We start from the raw sequence: 7,951 nt of genomic DNA on the forward strand, positions 1-7,951 counted from the left end.
TTTGAGCTTGATAAATCAGGGAATCAAGCACACTAGCTGTTAATAAATCCCCACAACAGTAAAATTGTGTTGCAACGTGATCCCGCACCGCAACAGTTGCAACATTTTACCCGAGGAGGCTTGTTAAAAAGGAATACAAACACATCACTTGGATCTTGAGGCTGATACAAACTGAACGTATTAGAGAGGATGTTGAGATGTTTAGTCTCAGGAGCCCCCAAACCCTTCTGGGAGAATTGGCAATGTGGGACCATAAAACTCCACTGACCTCTAACCTCTCAGAGGGGCTCTGAAAACATAGAAAGCACTCATGAATTTTAACAAAAAGATACATATAAATGTATAAAGAGGGGAAGGGATGATGGCAAGCGGAGACAGCAGGAGGGAGAGGGCAGCAGAGGGGAAGAGAGATCTGCACAGGAAGGTTGAGTGTGGCCCTTCAGTAAGTGTTAAGGATAATAAAGACGGGCTTAAGAGGTTTCAGGAGCTGTTGGTGGATAACAGCAGGACAAATGAGAGGTTCTGTCTACCAGCAGCACTTGACTGACCCCAGCTGAGTAAACAAAAAGCCACGAGAAACTGGAATTTACCTAGAAGGGAGGAAAGCTATAGGAGGCTGTTTCTCCTCTCAAGTGTGAAAAATCATTCTTACAGAGAATGGTAAATAGTTTGGGGTTTTATAGCCATTAAAAATGAAATGAGCATGACAGTGTGGTGATGCAACTGTCACGAATTCAGTTTTATACATAACATATTAGTTTCCTGCATTTGATTTTACAGTGTAAATAAAACAATGATGTTCGTGATGCCTTTTCCTCTCAGAAGACTTTAGATGACTGATAAAATTCCCGATGTTGCTGATTTTAACTTCTTAAAATTAAAGGGCTTGGTTCACATAATACCACAAACCAAAGTACCATTTATCTATTTATATATGATAGATGTCTTTAAGATTTAAGGGTAAGTCAGGAATTAATAGAATTTGTGCTTTAATCATATTTGAAACTATACATTTAAACAATGTAATGGTTAGGATAATTCACAATGTTAAATAATATCTGCTGGCAGAAAATTAGATCAGAAGATTAATGCCATCTGTCTGAAGGGTAGAGCCAGATAGTTTTGCATAGCACAAAGACTGTAAACAGTGGGAAGCCACTAGCCTGGCTTTGTCTATTGTTAACAAAATAAACCTACAGCTTGCTATTTCTAGTGTGGGAGGAGTAATGTAGCTGAATCTCATAAAAATAAAACCTCTGGAAGGCACTGAGTTATCATGTTTACCCTCCAGTTGTACAAATTAAGCCAAGTATGACCTTAAATTTATTACATTTGGTACCATTTTCAACACAAGATGCAAAAAGAAGCACATTTTCTAAAATTTTTAAACCATATCCTTTAAAAAGATCTGATTCCTTCAAGTTTTTTTTTTACTGAAAAATGGCAGAGCACTCCAGAGGAAAATGATAATTGTACAGTTTATCTCAGTCCTACGTAATTGGAGCTCAGCCCTAGGGGCTCATGTCCAGCATGTTTAACTTGTTACTGAATCAGCAATGAATGACTTTCTTCACAGAAAGTTTCTGGGAGTGGTTTCTCAATGGGCATCAAGCAGTCAGAACAGCAGTGCTTCCCTTGAGGGAGGGAGTTGATTAACAAAAGCTTGCTGAGAACTGGAAGACGTCATATGGACTGTGTGCCAGTTCTCTGAAGCAATGAGAACATGTATGTGCCAGCAGTCATAGTAAAACTACTTCAACAGATGCATTAGATCATGCATGCAAAAGCAGGCTAAGGATAAAAAAATAAAATACAAATAAACATCTGTCAGTTTTGACAACAGATGCCAGGAATGTTAAATCAGCAGCTTTTTACTGCTAACTGTGAAGCACAAAAGACAGCATCAGAGCTGATGGGCAGGTGAGACCTCACACAGTTGTGTTGATGCAGCTACGGCACTGTGCACAGAAAAGACTGAGTTGTAATAATAAATGAAAAGTAAATGAAAAGTTTTCTTTCTTTTCAAAGCATCAACTTTGTGAAAAACCTCTTCTTTGTGTGTGTGGTTTGTTAAAGAAAGGCGTATTTGATTAGCTTCTCAGTTTGAAAACTGTGGCATAAACTGGCGCGCAACCTCTACAAATAAAGTCATGGAAAACGATCTCGAAGATGAAAGATTTCCTGAATGCGGATTTCATCGGCTCAGAAGGAAAAAAGAATTATGAAAATTATTATTTTTCTGCAAACCAACAGAGCTTTGTTCTACACAGCTTTCCCTCCTATTTTTGTTGGCAAGAGAGACTGTAACAAGTCAAAACTCTCTTTTAATTCACGTCTTTACAGCCAAGGAGTGCATGTATTTTTTTAATAACTGCACATTTGATGAAGCATTCCCCAGCCAGCTTGCTGTTATGTGTTTTTTTCTTCTGTAGACATTATCTTAAACAGAAACTAAAAATCACTGAGATAGTGAGATCATTAAAAAGTGAATATTGATGGTTTCAAATGTAGATAAATTCCTACTTTCTTTTCTGGCTCATGGGAAAAGCCAGTAGGCATCCTACTTTTTACTCTACTTTTATAGCCAGTAATTATTCTGTAATCAATAACTATGTTCAAGCTCTGACACTATTTCCTTCTTGGCTTCACTCTCACCCCAGACTTGATAAACTTGTTTATCTCTTTCTCTTTGTGGAAATTACACATCTGTGCTCATTTTAGACCACCTGATCGTACCGTAATGCTAAGGAAGCATTTAAGCGATGCTAGACCAGTTCTCTGTGATGAAATATGCTGACCTTGGTGAATGAACTCTGTGGGCTAGGACATTTCCTTTCTCAGTGTCACAGCACATTAACTGCAGCCTCTACAGAAAACTATAAAGATAGCTAACTATATACGATAGATACGAGAAAAAAAAATGCTTAAATATTAATCACATTTTTAATAAAAAGCTCCCAAAACAATGTAGACATGTGAAAAAAAAATCCTTTGTCATTAGTTCAGTGTCTGAAAACTGTAAACTGAATAGAAATATGGCCTACTAATATAGCCTGCATGTTTACATGCAGCAGAGTTGTGGCCAGCCTTTTCCAAGAATTGCTTTGTTTACACTGAATAAAGATGTGTTGGATTCTTCTGTTGCTCCCAATTTTCCTGTTTTGGCTTGAAACTATGCATCACTGTCTTCAGCTAGGAGTTTCCCTGCTTGTCCACTCTGGACAGACTCCGGGTCACCATAAACATGTGGCAAGATGACGACCCCATTATCCCGGTTCATGGCTCCTCAGGATGTTGCAGAGCGAGGGAAAACTAGTTCTGGAATATAAAATATGCCCCGATGCAGGAAACACAATAGCTTGTGCTGAATACTGACAATAAAAATGGCACGACCTTAAGCATTTGCCCCCAAACACAGACTACAGGCGAATATAAATGGATAGCGGTGTCACTAGGTCTGACATGAGAAATTTTGGTGCCTGCAAAATTGAGATTAAAAATGACCGAGACAACAAAAAACAGTTTAAAAAGCATCATTAATCTCAACAAAGGGCAAATAATAATTTTATACACAACAAGGGACCTAGGAAATTTTCACTGTGAAACAGGAAACATCTTTCATGGAACAATGAGGCTCTTGTCAACAGTAATGTGTAACCTATTAAAGTCCACCCGCCTGCTTATTTTTTGTATTATAAAGAGTTACGTGACAAGATTCATTCTTATGTTTGGACATTAAGCACCTAGATGTTAGTGCATTCTTGGTGGGCCCAGCTGTTGAACTCATGTTGAACTAATTGACAGGTTTACATTTCACTGTGTGTGGATTAATGATGAGACAGTTCAGCTGATAGCCTCTGGTGTACCAATCTATATCCATGTCTCCAGAGAGATTCGGAGATGTGCTCTCGTCAATAATACAATTAAGCTACAAATGTTGGAGTATTTGTCACAACACATGAATAAATACTGAACACTAACTTTGTTCTGTCTGTCAAAATCTGACTGCTTACCAGAGGTGCTTATTAAGCAACCACATCTTCAGTCTTAATTGTTTTTAATGAATCAGTCAGTCAGTGTCAAATCAGATCAGCAATTTGCTCCCCTTACTGGTGTCTGCAGCATTTGTTAGCTTAGCCAAATGATTGTCTTGTTGAAAGCTTATTGTGGCTAACCTATTGCTATCTGGACACCGAAGCCAACCAGAATTAGAAACAAACATCTTATTGTTTACTTAAAAAGTAAACTGTGATCTGAAATGATCCCAGTGGAAGTGATTCCTAGACCCTGCCCCATCTCCTCTCCACTGCATGCATTTACAGGCTTGGTAAAAAGAAAGTATACCTTGTAAGGTTTTACATGCCAGGAAATATATATGTTTTCAAATCCGGTTATAACCTCTGAAGAACATGTGACATATAACACCATGCCATTAATAAAAAGCTAAGTCAAACATTGTAGAATGACCTTTACGAGCTTGAAGGAGAACTTCTGTATGATATTTTTCTTTCAGATCATTTGGGAGGAATTTTAAATGTTGTTTCAGTTCACTGAGACCCTTAAGGTCCTACTACCACATTTGATTCAGATCTGGACTTGTGGCCATTGCAACACTGATTGTTTTCTTTTTCATTCATTCTGTTGCAGATTTGATGGTGTGCTTCAGTTCATCGTCCTGTTATATGACCTCTTACGTGGGTCAAGATTTAGCTGTCAGACAGATGACTTCACTTTTGCCTCTGGAAAACAGAGAAGTTCATGGTCATCTCAGTGACTGCAAGGTGATCAGGTCCTGTAGCTACAAAATAAATCCAGTCATTAGCCCTGCACCACTGTACACGACAGTGGATTTAAGGTGTTTGTGTTGATATGCTGTTTGATTTTTGTCAGACATGGCAGTGTTCATTATGACCAGACAAGACAGACATTTCCATTTTGGTCTTGTCCGTAAAAAGGACAAGTCTTGTGCTTTATTCAGATGCAACTTTGCAAACTTAAACTGTGCCGCCATGTTCTTTTTAGAGAGAAGAGGCTTTAATGTGGCAACGCTTCTAAACAAGCCATTCAGTCTTTTTCCAGCTGTCATGAACTTTAACTTAAAACATGCTAACTGAGGCTTGGATGTTGTAGTTCTTCCTTAATACCTATGGAAGGAGTAAGAGCATACTTAGTCGTTTTACACACTGCTTCCGTATTTTGGTTTTGGTTTTGTCAAATAATTAACGATGCAGTTTTATATGTCATGTGCTGTTGTTCCTTTGAGGCTGTATTTTTTTTAAAATGTAAGACCTGCTAAGAACCTACAAATTTTCTTTTTATTACCCCGATATGTAAAACTTTAAAACTGAAAAACATTGTACATTTGTGCTACCATTACTCCATTTTTAGGTGGGTGTGCTCCCCTCTTTGTCAATTAACAATCACTAACTGAGGGAAGAGAGCCGGGAAGGAAGGGCAGTTGTGGGTTAGGAAAGGAAGTCGACTCGGCTGGCAGCAGAGAACTAAGTGTATTTTCCATGACTGCCCACCTTGTGTTAGGTGACTGTGAACTGTCAGGACAGAGGATGTGGTAGAGGACAGAGGATGCACAAAGACACAATAAGAATGCGAATGAAAGCATTCACTTTATGCTTCCCTGCTGACCTGTAACACACACAAAGGTTTTATTTTTACTCACCGGCATGTCTCCTTTGCTGATTCTTCGGCCCAGAGCTGATATCAGATTTGGGTTACATAGCAGTTAACAGGCTCTCAAGACTCAAGGCTCTTGGCATTTTATCTATTCCTGAGTCAGCCTTTCACTTTCCCAGCAGTACTCCTCATTTATCTGGAAGTGTCTTTAGTGCTTATACATAAATCTGCTGTTCTTCAGTCTTGTATACTTTTGAAGAGATATGGAGTTACCTCAAACCCTACAATAAAGGGTCACATTATGGCCAGTGCCACTCAGTCTTAACACAGAATAGACTTTATGCTTACCGGGCTAATTTAATGTACTCTTTATACTCTGATGGGACACATGATACATTTGCAATGGGAGCCTGAAGCTCTGGTTTGCCAAGTGTCTGTTGAAAGTGTAGAAACCAGAACATACTGGCAGAGAAAATATTTCATGAGAAAGTGACAGAGAGTACTTACTATCATCTAAAATAAGTTACTGCTGACCTTTGATATGGTGTTTTGTAAAAGGGATTTGGTGCAGCACTTCATATATTACTGCAATGCACTGGCTTTTTTACTACATTGGTCATTGCCTCCCACAGTTGATAGCTTTGTGCAGCTGGAAATAATTCTGCATCTGCGATTAAAATTGGTCTCAGAGGACAGCAGCATGTTTGATTTGGTCCACTAAAAAGATTAGCTAATCTTATGCATGCATTTAGTTTTACTGGTCAGTTTTTTTCTCATCATATCATTCCAACATGTATCAGATTATAAAAGAGAGTTTAAAAAAAAGAAAGAAAGACTGCAAATCTGTAAATCTCTACACGTGCTAGCAGCATGCTACCAGTGTGAAGAGTGATGTAGTTTCTCTGCTTTTCACTCCACTGGGGACAGCAACAAAGTCACTTAGGCCTTTCTGTTATCGGCCAAAGTAGAGCCACTGCTACATACCCCGCGGCTCTGTTTGCTCCCGGCTGGATGGCATGGGGCAGGCTTCTAATCATGCTGAGTGAGGACAGGGGCCAAATCAGTGGGGATAAAGGGTAAGTGTGGCAGAAGGGCAGGAGCAGAAGACAAAGCTGCTAACAAAGCTTTCGGGTAATTTATGATTCCCAGGGTAGGCCGGGGCCTGTTCCTAGATTTGTCGGCTATGAGCAGCCTTAACTCCATGGTCCATGGGCCTTCCCTTGAATAAATCAACAACTCTAAATGCTGACATACTGAGGGCTGCCCCTAGCAGCATATCGTCCCCTCACAACGCCCCACACTCCTGTTGTAAATCAGTTGGGGATCACAGAGATGGACAGGCAGACACAGGGAGTATGGACAAAAGACTCCCTTGAGGCAAAAACTCCATAAGGACCGAAGGTTTCTGTCTCTTTTTAATGCATAGTTTTAGTTGCGCAATCTTACAACCACAGACCATCTTACAACTGGAAAATGTACGAAAAATAAACAATAATAAACATGAATCAAATTTGATTTTCTTGATGCCTAATAAAAGTCCTTCAATCTATAATTTTTCTCTCTCTGTTTTGAAGTATATTTAATAAAAGACAGTTGGTGATTTATTCACCAGCTCCTCGAGAGACACTGAACCCCAAATTGCATTTGCCAAATGAATGACATATAATAAATTGCCTTTACTTGCCCAGTTAAAGGATTTCATGTTCTTTCTTAGATTGCAAGCATATTGTGACCTCTGGGCTCATGAAAAACTTGCCAAGGTCATGTGTTCTTTTGCACAACCTTAAATGTGACCCAACAGCAATGATAAACTCACTTTTCATATGAACTCCCTAGCCATAATGCAAGACAGATGCTTTTATACTTAGTTTCTCAATATATATCTGCACCAAAGTAGCAAAATCCTTTGAGATAATAAATAAATTATTTATCTCAAAATGTAATGGGTTTTTTATCCAAGTCTGTTCAGCACATAAACACTCCCGAGGTTGAACTTTTACTGTAGATAATGTAAGTCTAGAGTTATGAAGAAGTGTTGAGTTGTTTCCTGTTCCCAGCAAACTGGAGTATGCAGTGGCAGGAAGAGAGAGTTTTGAACTTGAAGCTTGAGCTGACCTTTGTCACCAAGCTTACTCTCACTCATTACTTTTATTGGTTGTGCCCTTATTTGTCCCAACTTTGGGAAATCCCAATATTTTCATCTTTTTCCCCAAATAACATCTGATAATCCACTTTTTAAAAAGAAAGTCCACCTTTTTTTTATCATCTACCCTTATGATCCTTTGTACGTCTTGGTTCAGCATTCCACCACCTTTGACTC

The sequence above is a fragment of the Oreochromis aureus genome, linkage group 13 (assembly GCF_013358895.1).
Source record: "Oreochromis aureus strain Israel breed Guangdong linkage group 13, ZZ_aureus, whole genome shotgun sequence".
Lineage (NCBI taxonomy): Eukaryota > Metazoa > Chordata > Actinopteri > Cichliformes > Cichlidae > Oreochromis > Oreochromis aureus.